Here is a 16,958-nt window from a genome sequence, read left to right as displayed (position 1 = left end):
AGTTCCCCTTTGTGCTCCGGAGAGAGAGAAGGTATGGGAAGACCATGTAGGAATTTGTGTGTGAGAGCATCATTGCCTGTTGAGTGTGGACTGCAGAGGTTTGCATAGAACGACTGGAATGCTTCCAATATCTTGGAGGGGTTGGAAGTGGTACCCTGCCCAGGGATCCTGATTTTTGGCATGGTGTATGATCTGAAAAGGGAGGATAGCTTAACGGCCAACATGGAGCCCATCTTGTCTCTATGGGTGTAAAATCTATTCCTGCTCCATCTGATTTGTTTGTCTGCTTTGGCTGTGAGAGCTAGATTGAGCTCCAGCCTGGCCTTATCAAGTTGTGACACTGTAGCGGGGGAGGGGTTGAGTTTGTGTTGAGCTCTTAGCTGTGTGTATATCCCATCCAGCCTCTCTATGTCTGCCTCTCTCTCCCTCTTAATCTGGGCTGCCATCCTAATGATTTCCCCTCTCATAACAGTCTTGTGGGCTGCCCACAGGGTTTCAGCTGCTATTCCAACTACATTGTTGAATAAGAAGTATTCCTTCAGAGCTTTGTCCAGCATATTAACAGACAGGGTCAGAGAGAATAGATTCATTCAGTCTCCAGTGTCTTTGGCCCAGCCTTGAGCCATGTGTCTGAATAGACATGATCACTGTGGAGTGATATGATAAGACCGTGTCTCTGATGTGGGATTTTACAACTAGTGGGATAGTATGGTTCGGGACAAAAAGATGATCGATGCGGGCATAGGAACTGTGAGGATGAGAGAAGTGCGTATAGTCACGCTTGGTGGGATTTAGTTCTCTCCAAACATCTGACAAACCCTGGGCATGTATGAGTTTCGCTATTTTCAAGCTCTCCTTGGTTGTTCATGTCAGTTGGGTTGAGGAAGGTTAAGTTCTGTCTAGACCCTGATGAAATGCTGTGTTAGAATCTCCCCCAAAGATGACTGTGCCCTCCAGCATAGGGGCGAGTGTTTAGAATAGATGTTTAAAAAAGGAAGCTTAACCTTTGTTGGAAGCGTAATAAGATATTAGGGAGTATAGGTTGCCCTCAATCGCACACTTTACTAGGCTGAATCTGCCCTCTGGGTCTTTTTTGTCAGCTATCCATGTGAATTTTTATGTGATTGCAAATAAAATAGCCACCCCCTTGGACTTATTGAAGTTACGGAAATGTGAGTGGAGGAATTTGGGATCATGCCGAACCAGGACGTGGGTTTCTTGTATCAGTACTATGTCCAGGTTAGAGGATTTGTATGCGCTAAAGAATTTCCTACGTTTGAAGGGGGAGTTCAGACCCTGGACATTATATGTGGCGACTTTTAGGGTCTTTAGAGTGTGATCAGCCATGGAACCAAAGGTGGAGTGTGCTGTGATATCCACTGCCATCTACCGGAGAAACATTCAGCCATCCCATTACAACAACATGCGTGCCGGTACACTGCCCCCTGGAGCTTGCAGGTCGGAGAAGCAAGCAAAAGGTGGTATCTGCAAAAGATAAAACTGTTAGGCGATGCTCAAAAAAGGATAGAGTAGAGAGAAAGGGAGACATAGAAGACAGTACAGGAGGAGAATCCCCCCCCCCCCCCTGACAGGTTAAGGAACCCTATGAGGGAGAAAAGATCCTAAGGATCATCTCACGAAAAATCATGAGATAAAATTCGAAAATTCGGCAATTCGAAACTCCAGGAAAAACACTATGAAGTTCCTATCCCTCAGAGACCAGCCAGAATTCAAGGGATAGGAGGAGGCACATGGGAGCCACTCCAGACCAGGGTGCCCTGTAAATTCAGACAAATAAGCTCCAAAGCAACGTGAGCAAGAATAAAAAAAAAAAACACATGAAAATATGTAAATATAACTGGTCGGGAAAAACCCTCTGACCATTCCTCAGTGATGCCCCCCGACCCCCTATATAGGCTGGAGGGAGGGGGAAACCAGTCTAACTTCCAGCATATATGAGGCAGAACCCAACCCCTTCACCATATGAAAGAGAGAGCAGATCCTCCCTTGCTTTCTGGGTGGGCTGTTAGGGAATCCTTCACTAAAGACAACCTGGGTAAATATGTTGAACATAACAACAAATGTTAACAAACAGATAAAGAACGCCTGGGCCTACCACTCCAGGGTTCCAATGGGAGTCAATGCCCTAGGGAAAAAAAAGGGAGTTTGATGCGGGTGCATCGGGGTGTTTGGGATCAAAACAAAGCAATATTCAGCAGCTCATGTGTGTCCTTTGTGCGATGATCTTCAGGCTTTGGGTTTGTTCCATAGGGGCTCTTGCGGGCTATTAGTAGGCGGACGTTTGTTAGGTCCCGTGGACGATCTTGAAGTTTCCGTTTCCATCTCTTGGTAAATAATCTTCAGATTGAGGAGTAACTTTTCTCCCATGGCGAAGTTGGCGAATGCTTGGTTTTGTCCTTTGTAGGTGAATTTCACTGCGAAAGGGAAGGCCCATCTGTATTTGACCTCTTTCTGGGTCAGGGCATTCAGCAATGGTTTCTGCGCTGTATGGTGGGAGAGATCCACAAAAATTTGCACCGGGTGGCCATGGCAAATCACTTGGGACATTGTGCGGGCTTATCTCATGACCACTTCCTTGACTGCGTAGAAGTGGGGCTTTGCAATTATATCCCTGGGGGACCCATCTTTTCTGGGGGGTCCCAGTGCTCTATGAGCTCTGTCCAGCTCCAGGCGGGGTAGTGGGACATTGGGGATCAGGGATTTCATAAGGTCTTGCGTGGCCGTCTAGACATCCAAAATTGATTCAGGCAGACCTCTAATCCTGAAATTATATCTCCTGGACCTATTTTCCAGGTCATCTATGCGGGATAAAGCTGTATCCAGTTGGTCCTGGAGGGAGTGAATGAGGTCCGAATTTTGATGTGAGACTGCAGCAGTCTGATGCAATTTGCATTCAATGGCATCCATCATGGATCCTATATTTTGGAGATCTGCCTTAATGTCCCCTGTTATTTTAGCAGCTGTGGAGGCCAGCCCTGTCTCCAGAAGGTTAGACAGTTTTAGATATATATCTGCTGCATTGAAGGATTGGTCAGGGCCTGCGGTGCCATGAGGTGAAAATCCTGTGTGGGGAGAATCTGCAGGCCCAGCTTGGGAGTAGGCCTGTTCCCCGAATGAGTCTTTCAGGAGGGACTCTGTGGACGCAGGAGAGGGTGAAAATGCTTGTAGCCCATAATCAATCGTGTAACCCAGGGGTGAAAGTTATGTGAGTGGGGGCCAGGACTTGCCTGTTTTCTGGTGTCCCTTCAGAAGCTGAGGCCTGAGGCTGAGAGGATGCTGCAGCCGCGTTGGCCATCTCGGTACACCCGCGCGGGGTGGAGGTGGTGAATTCCAACTCTATATTGTGCCTGTCGCCAGATCGGTGCATACAAGAGAGATCCCTAGGATAGTGGGGGGGGGTTAATCCCGTTCCTCCACTGTCCGTGCGTGGCTGGAGTGGTTGCTGTGGGCGCTGCTGGTCCTGGATGGCACGGAGCTCTGAGATCAGCGAGCAGCCATCTCGGAACACTCGTGCATGCGCACTCACAACCCGTCTTTTGATTGGCTTCATGCTAAGGTTCTCTCCTGGTCTCTCCTGGAGGCCACAATGCAGTAAGACAGTAGTGCATTAAGAAGGTAGCCAAAGTCCTGTGCACGTCTTCACTCTCCTCCCTGCTGAAGGAGTACCGCGATTTTAGCAATGTCTTTGACAAAGGTCAAGCCGGTAGTTTGCCTCCACACCAGTCGTATGATTGCACAATTGACCTTCAACCTGGTGCCATACAGCCTCGTGGCCGGGTTTACCCTTTGTCGGTCTTGGAGGATAGGGTCATGAAGGAGTATGTTGCAGATGCACTTTCTCGAGGTTTCATCCGCAAATCCTCGTTACCTGCTGGTCCGGGTTTCTTCCTTGTAAAGAAGAAGAGTGGTGAACTGAGACCTTGTATTGATTATAGGGGTCTTAATCGTTTCACGATTAAGAATGCCTATCCGATTCCATTGATTACAGAGTTATTTTACCGCCTCAAGGGAGTAACGGTTTTCACAAAGCTTGATTTGAGAGGGCCATAAATCTTGTGCGGATTAAGGAGGGCGACGAGTGGAAAACTGCGTCCAGTACCAGAACAGGCCATTATGAGTACCTCGTAATGCCTTTTGGCCTTTGTAACGCCCCAGCAGTTTTCCAGGAATTTATTAACAATGTCCTCCGAGATTTGTTGCAGTTATGTGTGGTGGTTTATCTTGACGATATCCTCATATTTTCCAAGTCCCTGGAGAGCCACCACACAGATGTCTGAGAAACTCAGAGAAACTCAGAAACTAAGAGAACAATCTCTATTGCAAATTGGAAAAGTGCGAATTCCATCGCAAATAGGTTAAATTCCTGCGTTATGTAATTTCCACTGCCGGTTTTTCGATGGACCCAGAGAAACTTTCAGCAGTCCTACAGTGGCCTAGACCTATGGGTGTATGTATGTCCTCTGTAGTGATTTCTTGGCTTTGCCAACTATTATCGGAAGTTTATACGTAACTTCTCATCTCTGGTCAAGCCCCTGACTGATATAACTAGAAACCCATAGAATTGGTCTCTGGAATCCATTAAGGCCTTTGTAAAGCCTCATGCACACGGACGTTTTTACAGCCGCTTTTTTGAGCTTTTTTGCAGCTTAAAAACGCCTGTCCATGTTAGTCTATGGCTTCATGCCCACCTAGGCGTTTTTGAGCTGCAAATGGCATAGGCGTTTTTAAGCTGTAAAAAAAAACCAGGACCAGTGCGTTCCATGGCGCAGAGCTAGAGCTGTAAAAACGCGAATCGCGGAAAAACGCGGAAAAACTCGCATAAACACGTAACATATTTTCTTTGTTTTCTGAGTGCTATAGCCAAGAGATATGTTTCCTTAAAAACGCTACTTAATGCTAACGCTCAAAAACGCCAATGCAAAACGCGGTAAAAATCGCGTTTTTAACGCCAATTTTTCCAGGCGTCAGAGCTAGCTTTGCAGACAGTTTTTTAAAACGTCCATGTGCATGAGCACTAAGTCTCAAGGCTGCCTTTGTTTCTGCTCCTGTGTTGGCACATCCTGATCCTACGTTACCTTTTATCCTTGAGGTTGATGCTTCTTCTCAACGTCCTACCTCTGAAAGCGCTATTCATCCTTATGGCTACTTTTCCAAGAAATTGTCACCTGCGGAGTGCAATTACGAGATTGGTGACAAGGAGCTGTTAGCAATCATTTTAGCTCTGAAAGAATGGAGACATCTCCTCGGAGGTACCACTGTGCCAGTTCTCATTCTTACTGACCATAAGAATCTCACATTCTTGTCTGAGGCTAAAGCCTCTCTCCCAGAAGGGCACGATGGGCTCTTTTCTTGTCTAGTTTCAATTACATTGTCTCATTCTTACCCGGTACAAAGAATGTAAGGGCTGGCGCTTTGTCACGACAATTTTTCTCCACTTCCAAGATGGAGTCGGTTCCGGTTCCTGTGATTCCTGATTGTATTCTTCCTACGGTTCGCACCAGTTTCACTTCTCCTTTGGGTGACAAAATTCTTGCTACTCAGGTCCATGCTCCTCCTGAGAAATCTTGTAACCGCTGCTTTGTCCCAAAGAGTCTCCGCACTGCCGTACTCCAGACTTACCATTCTCCCAAGGCTGCTGGCCACCCTGGGAAGAATCAACTCTTTTGGGCCATTTACCAACAATTCTGGTGGCCTAATCTACGTGCTAATGTAACAGCCTTTGTAGCTGCCTGTTCCGTGTGTGCTCAGAGTAAGATTCCACCACACCTTTCAGTGGGCCTCATACAACCCATACCCAATTGTTAGAAGTTTTTGAGTTAATTAATATTTAAGTGATAAAAGTTTCTGAAAATATATGTAAGTTATATGTACGGGAATAAGTGATGGTCTCTGAAGGTCACAGAACAACACAGAGTACAAAGAGGAGTGGTTTTGCTGAGTAGGTACTTCTATTTTTGAGTTAATATGTCAGGACAATGGGTGGAGTTATGCTACTTATCTTTAGACTGAACCATATTATGTATATATGCAAATATGGGTGTTATTAGGATATGCTGACATAACATTATGAAACAGTATAAGAATGGAGTAGGATTATGAGAATTAGGGAAGAGAGGTGGGAAGAGAAGGAACTCTACACTTTGGAGAATGTAACATCAGAAGTCTCTCCCTCTAAAGCCATCACCATGCTATATGTTACCAGATGTCAGTCTTGTCTTTGGTTATCTTTCTGAACAATAAACATCCTTTCTGGAAGTATTCTGATAAGAAACTGATTCTGAAAAGTTGACAATGCGGCCTTGGATAAAGACATACAAATCTCCTCTACACACACCCTCTAGGAGAGAGGACATTGACTGACATTTATACAAAGACTTTGCTAATTCATCCTGAGCCAATTGTCTTGTTTGTCCAGCTACATTGATAGCTGGTGATTCAGAAGCTGCACAAAGGGAAATAGAGGGCTGATGCGAAGACCCTCCAGTTACTGGAGTGGCAGCCGCCACCAATGTAGAGACCTGTGTTGCTACAGCCATACCTGGTCCCTGGGAGGGTTCCTCGAGCTTTCCACTGAGTCTTATAACACTCTATCCCCACACACAAAACTTGGACTATGCAGAAAAGATAATGTGGCACTCCTGTTGGTGAGGATAGCTGAAGGTTTTTCTCTCATGAAGATGGGTGCTGATGAGAATCTTTCAAGAGAGTGATGACGTAGTGGACTCTGGTGATGATGGCTTGACTTGAAGATCTTCTCTGTCATGTTCACTAACAAATCATCCTCTGATCCCTCCTCCTCATCTCCTAGTTTAAAATTTCTTCCAACATTTTGGCCATCTTCTCTCCCAAAAAAAGCTGCATCCCTTCCATTTAAGTGCAATCCATCACTGCTATAAAGATGGTAACCGACTGAAAAGTCAGCCCAGTTCACCATGAAGCCAAACCCCTCCTCCCTGCAACAGTTCCTTAGCCAGTTGTTAAGATCCTTAAGCTCCTGCTGCCTCTCTGGTGTGGCTCAAGGTACAGGCAATATTTCTGAAAATACTGCCTTGGAGGTCATTTTCTTCAATATAGCCACTAAGTCCCTGAAAACATTTTTAGGGCTCCTTATCTTCCTCTAACTTTGTCGTTAGTACCAACATGTATCGTGACAGCTGGGTTCTCCCCAGCCCCATCCAACAATCTGCCCATCTGATGTGCAATGTCCCAAAAATGAGCACCCGGTAAACAACATACTGTTTGGTAATAACAGTCTTTTGTGACAGATTTCCCTTTCTGTCCTTCTAATGATTGAGTCCCCTACCACCAGTATCTTCCTATTCTTTGCTGTAACTTTGCCCCCATCTTCACTGGAGGAGATGTTCCCAGGTTCCTCTGGCATTCTTGTGCAGACTCATTTTGAGTGTCACATTCTGGTGAAGTTACAACGTGAATGCCACATTCTGGTGGAGTAACAATGTGAAGGTTGCTTTCTGGTGTAGTCTCGATGTTAACGTCACATTCTGGGTGAGTCTCAGCATGAGAGTCACATTCTGGTGGGTTCTCAATGTGAACTTCACATTCTGGTGGAGTTTCAACCTGAATTTCTTCTAGCTTTTTGGTCATTTTTTCTCTCAATAGAGCAGCACCCTGCCCATTTAAGTGCAGTCCGTCCCTGCTATAGAGCTGGTAATTTAGCGAAAAGTCAGTCCAGTTCTCCATGAACCCAAACCCCTCCTCCCTGCACCAGTTCCTCAGCCATTTGTTAAGTACCATAAGCTCCTGCTGCCTCTCTGGTGTGTCTCGAGGTACAGGCAGTATTTCTGAAAATATTGCCTTGGGGACCTTTAGTCTCTGAAATCATTTTGTAGGGCGCCCCATCTTTCTCGAACTTTGTCATTGGTAACCATATATACCATGACAGCTGGATCCACTCCAGCCCCATCCAACAATCTGTCCATGCAATCTACAATGTTCCAAGCACCCGGTAAACAACATACTGTTCGGCAATAAGGGTATTTGTGACAGATTGCCCTCTGTATCCTTCCAATAACTGAATCCCCTACCACTAGTATCTGCCTATCCTTTCTTGTAAACTTACCCCATCTTCACTGGAGACGTTCCCCTGGCATTTTGGTGGAGTATCAACGTGAACGTCACATTCTAGTGGATTCTCTGTGTGAACGTCACATGCTTGTAGATTTTCCATGTGAATGTCGCACTCTGGTGGAGTCTCCTTGTGGAAGTTGCACTCTGGTTGAGTGGCCATGTCTAGGTCGCACTCTGGTGGAGTGGCCATGTCCAGGTCGCACTCTGGTGGAGTGGCCATGTCCAGGTCGCACTCTGGTGGAGTCCTAATTTGAACATCACGTCTCAGTGTGTTGGTCGACAGGCCTGCCGTGTGAGCCTTGTGTGCAGTTAATACTGCGTACATCTTCAATAAAAAAATAGGAATTCGATTTAGCACCTTCACTTACATTTCATGTAAATATTACTGGGGCCCTTTTGATGGGAATTTTGATGGGGCCATATTGATGGGAGCAATATGATGAGGGCAATTTTGATGGGGCATATTGATGGGGCCAATATAATGGGGCAATTTTGATGGTGTAAATATTTATGGGGGCGATTTTGATGGGGAAATATTAATGGGGCAATACGAAGGTGATGGTTGTAATATTGTAATATTGATGGGGTCATTTTGGTGGGGGCGATTTGATGGGGGCAATATGATGGAGGAATATTGATGGGGCAATTTTGATAGGGTAATATGATGGGGGATTATTTATGGGGCAATTTTGATAGGGGAATATTGATGGGGCAATTTTGATGGGGGCAATATTGATGGGGAAATTTTGATGGGGCAATATGATGAGGTCAAATTTGATGGGGCAATATTGATGGAGGTGATTTTTTTGGGGCAATATTGATGGGGAAATATGATGGAGACAATATAATGGGGGCAGTAGGATTGGGGCAATATAATGGTGCAATTTTAATGGTGTAGATATTGATGGGGCAATTTTGATGGGGGAAATATTGATTTGGGCAATTGTTATGGAGGAAATATTGATGGGGCAATATGAAGGTGGCAATTTTGATGGTTGCAATATTGATGGGGCACTTGTGGTGGGGGTAATTTTGATGGGGCAATATGATGGGGGTATATTGATGGGGCAATTTTTAGGGGGGCAATATGATGGGGCAGTTTTGATGGGGGCAATATTGATGGTGTGAATATTGATGGGGAAATATTGATGGGGCGATTTTGATAGGGGAAATATTGATGGAGCAATTTTGATGGGGGGAATATTGATGGCAGCAATATTGATGGGGATAATTTTGATGAGGGCAATATAATGAGGGCAATTTTGATGGGGGAAATATTGATGGGGCAATATGAAGGTGGCAGTTTTGATGGTTGCAATATTGATGGGCAATTGTGGTAGGGGTGATTTGATGGGGGCAATATGATGGGGGATTATTAATGGGGCAATATGATGGGGCAATTTTAATGGGGGAAATATTGATGGGGCAATTTTCATGGGGGCAATATGATGAGGACAATTTTGATGGTGGCAATATTGATGGGGACAATTTGTATGAGGGCAATATAATGAGGGTAATATTGATGGTGACAATATTGATGGTGGCAATTTTGATGGTGGCAATATGATGAGGGCAATTTTGATGGTGGCAATATTGATGGGGACAATTTGGATGGGGAAAATTTGGATGGGGAAAATTTGGATGAGGGCAATATTGATGGGGCAATTTTGATGGTGGCAGTTTTGTTGAGGGCAATATTGATGGGGCAATATGATGAGGGCAATATTGATGGAGGCAATTTTTATGGGGGAGATATGATTCAGGCAATATTATGGGGCAATTTTGATAGCAATATGATGGGGGCTATTTTGATGGGGCAATATGATAGAGGCAATTTTGATAGTGGCAATATGATGGGGAATTTTGATCGGAAAATATTGATGGGGCAATATCATAGGGGCAATTTTGATGGGGCAAATTTGATGGGGGAAATATTGATAGGGGCAATATGATGAGGTCAATATTGATGGGGCAATTTTGATGGTATCAATATTGATGGGGCAATATTGATGGTGGCAGTTTTGATGAGGGCCATATTGATGGGGCAATATGATGAGGGCAATATTGATGGCAATATGATGGGGGCTATTTTGATGGGACAATATGATAGGGGCAATTTTGATGGGGCAATGGTGATGGTTGCGTTATTGATGGGGCAATATTGATGGAGGCAATCATAGTTGTTAATATTTATTTTGGAACTTAATTCTGCATAAAACATTTAACAGTGTAATTTCATGAGATAATTTACAAGGGCGTGTTTGGGGGTGGGGCAACTGGTGGCAAGTAACTCTTAAGGCCAGGCCAGTGGCTCAGGACTTGAACTTTTGAGCCCTGTGTGTGTGTGTGTGTGTGTATATATATATATATATATATATATATATATATGCACAGGAAAAAAACAGGAAGTTTTTTTTACCATTTACAAGGATTATGAATCAGAAAATACAAAAAAAGCTCCTACAAAAGGTAATACCTTAAAAAAACACTAATTGTAAATGATATCCCTTGTTTCTGTGCAGATATACATATAGATATATATATATACACTCTCGGATGTACATCGGTGGACGGAAGTGATCTCTGGAGGTGAGCTGAAGCCGGGCTGTGAGATGCCAGCGGTACACTCTGGCCAATGAACAGGCTCCCTTCTCCCCTATCCTGTGGGGACAAGGTGATCACACCGAATTGACGGCTCTAGACGGCTTAGAACGGGCCGGGAATCAGGAGAGAGGTGAGTTGTATCTTTACTGTTTACACCCGGCTGGGAACTGACAAAGATTATATGCATATTCACCTTTTCCATTGACACCAATTACCGTTCCTTCTGTTCCTGCAGTATTTGCATTGAGGGCATAGACTGTCCAACCGTGTGAGCAGAGACTGCTACACTAGTCATCATTGCCCCAATTAATCATCAGGACCACCCACCGTCTCCCCATTGGGAATCCATTGGTGTTCTTTCATACCGAGACTGTATACTATCCGGATCTCACTTTCATATATTTTACACTGAACTAATCTGTAGAGTTGCTATCCTCTTCCATGGGAACATCTTATAGTGGCCATATCTGACAGTATTGTGAATTTCTCCATTCTTTGAGTTAGCTCGTCCAGATTCAGGGGTTCATGGTATGAGTGTGGAGGATGACTGTCTTTTTTTATATGTTGTTTACTGATTCAGAGGAACACACCTCACAATTTATTGATTACTATTAGGGTGACAGTTTTGGTGGCCTGGTTGAGGAATTGTTACCTATAATTCTTTTCCTTTCTAGTAACCATTTACCCAGGTGTAGCTTGAGTGACAATTTTACATTTGTTATAAACCTATACAATACATTGTCTGGAGGTACTGCATGTTTTACTATATAGATTGAACATTGTGAACTTTAAAGCATAAATTCACTTTTGTTAAAAAAAAAGTGCACTTTTTTTGCAGGTAAAAAAAATGTGCATTTACCATTTTATTTTTTATTCTTTGTAGAAGCCTGGAAAGCATTGCCCCATGCAGGACTCCTACAGACTGTCGGTGTAAGCTCATAGTTGCCAACATTGTAATAAAAAATTTCGGGACACTTTTTGGGCTGTAGGCGGAGTCGCATTATAATTAGGGACTGGGCATGCATTTGTAGGCGTGGCATAAAAATTTAAATGTGTTGTGCTGGAAAATGGGCGTGGTTTATGTGAAATAGTGGGCTTGGCTTAAATGGGCATGGCTCAAAAGAGGTGTGGTTAGAGTCTGAGATTAATGAGAGATGGAGAGGGAAAGGGGGGGTGGAGGGACAGCAGCCCCAGATCCTACACCACATTAGAAGTATGTGTATTCCAGAGTTTAACAATCAGTAGATAAACATACTCTTCAATCATCCCGGCACCATGGTTGTTATGGTGTCAGGATGATTGAAGCGCATTATTTCTATTATTACATTATAATATAAAATTAAATCATTCAACTCACCATGATGCTGAATCAGTGGGACCCCTGAGCATGTCACCTGCCACGTTGCCTGCCACCAGCAAAGTCTGTCCTTGCATCTGGTGCCCCCAGCAGAGACCGTCCTTGCATCAGGTGCACCCAGCAGAGACCGTCCTTGCATCAGGTGCCCCCAGCAGAGACCCTCCTTGCATCAGGTGCCTCCAGCAGAGTCCCTCCTTGCATCAGGTGCCCCAGCAGAGTCCCTCCTTACATCAGTTGCCCCCAGCAGAGTCAGTCCTTAAACCAGTGTCTCCAACCTCAGTCCTTACATCAGTGTCCCAGGCAGAGCCATAGCTACACCCTGTACATAGTTACCTCCCCCCCTGTACATAGTTACCCTTCTCCCCATAGTTACCCCCTGTACATAGTTGCCCCCTGTACATAGTACCCCCATGCATAGTTACCCCCTGTACATAGTAACCCCTTGTGCATAGTTACCCCCCTGTGCATAGTTACCCCCCCGTGCATAGTAACCCCCCTGTACATAGTTACCCCCCCGTACATAGTTAACCCCCGTGTACATAGTTACTACCCTCCCCCCTGTACATTACAATTACATTGCTGCTGGCCTGGGCTTTACACCGAGAGGGACAAAAGCAGGGCAAACTCCACGAGCGACGCCATGTGTTCAGTGGCGAGGGGAGGGGCCAATCCATGCAGCTAACCCCAGCTTCAGAATTGTGAAGAGAGAAGCCGATAAATTGGCTGCACAGATCGAGCCCTCTCCACTGAACACAAGGGGAACGATCTGGCGGTGACGCTGGCGGCCATTTTGTTGGAGCCAGTAGCTGCAGAGCCAAACATTCCCGATTTCCCTGGACAAAAAAGGCAAAATTCTGAATTGGAACGAGGGTCCCAAAATCGGGATTGTCCCAGGAAAATCAGGACTGTTGGTAACTATGTAAGCTGTCTTCCCTATATATTGTACAGGTAGGCTGTTTCACACTGACAGGAAGATTCAGTGGACTACCTGAGCACTCAACAACACCCTGGTAGTTTATTGAGGACTACAAGATGACAGATTCAAAGGCTGTTGATACTTGAAGTTTTCACATTCACAGAACTCTGTGAATGAATAATGCTGTTTTTTTTTCTTAAGTTTTTTTTTCTTTTCTTTTTATCCTAGAGACTTAATGGGAGGTGCCAGATGGATTCCAGTAGAATGAGGACAAATCTGAAGAGGTAAGAGGTGACACCGTTATTTACAATAACATTAAATTGAGAATGGGGTTTAGAAGTTCTCTAGACCAGTGTTTTTCAACCTTTTTCCAGCCAGGCACCCTTAAAAAGTATTTTCAGCCTTGAGGCACCCCAGTCCAAGGCTTGGTTAACGTTACTGTATTTCGCGGAACACATGCAAAATTGTGCTCCTTCCTGACACACAAACAAATGCTCTGCTCTTTAACTGCTTCCAGACCCCCACCACACATTTACTGGAGCAGGACGACCCGGCTGCACGAAACAAAGTACCTGTACGTTGCTTCCGCCTCTGGGTCTCGGACACGCACGTCACCAACAACCCACTCCCGAAGTGATTGGACACAATCAGCAGGTCTGGCGGACGTGATGGCTGCCGAGACCCGCCAAACATTCACTGGAGAGGCAGAACGGCGGTCTGCCTATGTAAACAAGGCAGACCGTCGTTCTGTCAGAGAGGGAGAGAGAGAGAGATCTTGTGCTCCTGCTAATCAGGAACACAGATGTTTGCCTTCCTCCAGTCAGTCCATCCCCCACACAGTTAAAAATCACTCCCTAGGAGCACCTTGGCCACCCCTGTTGTTAATCCCTTCCCTGCCAGTGTAATTTATACAGTGACAGTACATTTTTTTAGCATTGATCACTGTATTAGTGTCACTTGTCCCCAAAAAGTGTCACTTAGTGTCAGATTTGTCCGCCGCAATGTCGCAGTCCTGCTAAAAATTGCTGGTTGTGCCATTACTAGTAAAAAATAAAAATGCCATAAATCTATGCCATAGTTTGTAGACGCGATAACTTTTGAGCAAACCAATCAATATACGCTTATTGGGATTTTTTAACAAAAATATGTAGCAGAATACATATTGGTCTAAACTGGTGAAGAAATTTGATTTTTTTAATGTTTTATTGGATGTGTTTTATAGTAGAAAGTAAAAAATATTGTTGTTTTTTTTTCAAAATTGTCAGCCTTTTTTGTTTATAGTAAAATGAAAGACCGCAGAGGCGATCAAATACCACTAAAAGAATGCTCTATTTGTGGGGAAAAAAAGAACATTCATTTTATTTGTATACAGCATTGCACAACTGCGCAATTGTCAGTTAAAACAGCGTAGTGGTGTATCGCAAAAAATGGCCTGGTCATTAAGGGGTGAAACCTTCTGGGGCTGAAACCTTCTGGAGTCCCTAGAGCCACTACTCTAGGGATTCCAAGTACTTGGAGTTGGCATTGGCTGGGATACAAACCCAGGTCAGCTGCTGGGATGGCAGCTATGCTCACCAATTCACCAACAATACAAAGTAGCATGTCTTTGTAGTGTGGGAGGAAACCAGAGTACCCAGAGGAAACCCACGCAAGCACAGGAGGCGATTCAGTTCGCATTGTGCGCTATACAAGTATTTCATTCATTCATTCATTCAGGGAGGACATGCAAACTCCATGCAGATAGTGTCCTGGTCAGGATTTGAACCAAGGACACTAATTTCTTCATCAATTTAGGCCAATATGTATTCTGCTACAAATTTTTGGTAAAAAAATCCCAATTAGCAAGCGGCAAGCGTATATTGATTGGTTTGCGCAAAAGTTATCGTGTGTACAAACTATGGGTTATATACTGGAATTTTTTATTGATCTTTTTTTTTTTTTACTAGTAATGGCTGTGATCAGTGACTTATAGCAGGACTGTGATATTGCGGCGGACAAATCAGACACTAACTGACACTTTTGACTCTCTTTTGGGAAACAGTGACACAAAATACAGCGAAAATACACAACGCGTTTCAGGAAACTTCTTTTTCAGGAGTTTTCTGAAGGAGTTCCCTGAAACGCGTCGAGTGTGGTTCGTGCGACTTGCCATGGTGACCCTATCACGGTAGTCCCTGGATCTCTATAGAGTTTTGTTCTTCTGTTTTTTGCCATATCTATGTAATTCAGATGCCTATAGCCACCTATTGATTCAAATTTTGTTTATATTTCAATAAATTTGTATACTCCTTTTACATACTCTTTGTGTCTACTATTTGGGCCATTACAGTCCCGTAAGGGGGCGTTCCCTCTCCACTCTACTGTTTTTTTGGGATGTAGGCCCAGCCCATCGGTCAACCATACCACCCCTCTCCTCTTAATTCTGGAATTGCTGCACTTTTCTCTTTTGTCACTAGGTGGCATTATGGCTGGTGACATTAGATAGACAAGGGCATAGCAAGGACAGATTATGAATGGATGGGGTGTCTCAGCAAATAGACAGGGGTTTCTTCAGTCCCTTGGCCTGCTGGGAGAACCTATTTATTTGGGTGGAGTCAGGTGATCAGGGTTTTCTGTGCCACCTAGATGGCTGTCTAGGTGGACATGTGTTATGTTGCCTCGGGCTGCTAGGACGGAAACCTGAGGCCTATCCTGGGGACACCTGGCTGCTAGGCAGCCTGAGGGCTATCCAGGAGCAGAAGAAGCAGCGTGGGGTTTGGACTGCCTGATTCGGTTGCAACTGAGTTGTAAAGGTTCAGCCAGACGGGACCCAGTTGTGGTCAGAGGTAAAGGGAAAGCAGTCGCCACTCAGGGACCATCGACCTTACTACCGAAGACTACAGTGAGTAAACTTGAGCATGTACCTGAACTGTCTTCTCACCAGCCGGGGATGGTAAAGAAGTGGGAAAGATTCAGCGAGTGCCAAGCCAGAGGCCCAGCAGGTTAGCGGGGCTTGGTACTACTACCTTTAGTGACTGTTACAAGTTCAGTGCCACAGAAGACAGCAGGCCTACCTATACAAACGTGGCATCCGGCTGGAGGCCTTTCCCTGTATAGCTGTCTTCCTATAGTGTTTAGGAGTCTGCCATTTAACATTGCATCTATCTAAGGGTGTCCTGGCCCTAACCCGCTCTCCCACAGTTCTTGTTAAGAGACAATAAATCTCTTGTTCGCATTCAAAAAGTGACACCCACAATCCAGTGACGTAACAGGGTTGCCCTCCCCCTTCTGACGTCATGTGACGTCAGACAGGGGCGGGGACATTCAGTTACATCATTGGGTGGCCGTGCCCTTGCCTATATAACAAGTGTCATAGCCAAAAGATATCAGTTGACAAGACGCCTCCCATGGAGGAGGACTTTTTCCTTCTTTTTTTTTCTATTTTTCGGATCCGTCGGGCAGTGTGATTGACGGTGGATTTTTTTAAATAAAGGATTTGTCAAAAACTGTCTTTTGTGGTATTTACTTTTTGACACTTTTTTGGTGAATGGCAGGGGTACAATGGGGGGGGGACGGGATCTGGGGGCCCCCTTTTTAAATCCCTACCACTGGTCAGAATCATTTGGTGGAGGGGGAATTATGGTGTGGGACTGTTTTTCAGGGGTTGGGCTTGGCCCCTTAGTTCCAGTGAAGGAAACTCTTAACCACTTCAGCCCCGGACCATTTTGCTTGTCAAAGACCAGACCACTTTTTGTGATTCGGCACTGCGTCGCTTTAACTGACAATTGCGCGGTCATGCGACATTGCTCCCAAACAAAATTTCTCGTCGTTTTTTTCCCACAAATAGAGCTTTCTTTTGGTGGTATTTGATCACCTCTGCGGTTTTTATTTTTTGCGCTATAAACAAAAATAGAGCGACAATTTTGATTCCTGTGTAAATGACACTGGCATTGAACTGGGGTTAACCAGTGGGTGGCAGTGTAGGGGTTAAGT

The sequence above is a fragment of the Lithobates pipiens genome, unplaced genomic scaffold (genome assembly GCF_037356315.1).
Source record: "Lithobates pipiens isolate NorthernLeopardFrog02 unplaced genomic scaffold, aLitPip1_a1.2 Scaffold_16, whole genome shotgun sequence".
Classification (NCBI taxonomy): Eukaryota; Metazoa; Chordata; class Amphibia; order Anura; family Ranidae; genus Lithobates; species Lithobates pipiens.
This window is presented reverse-complemented; position numbering follows the sequence as displayed.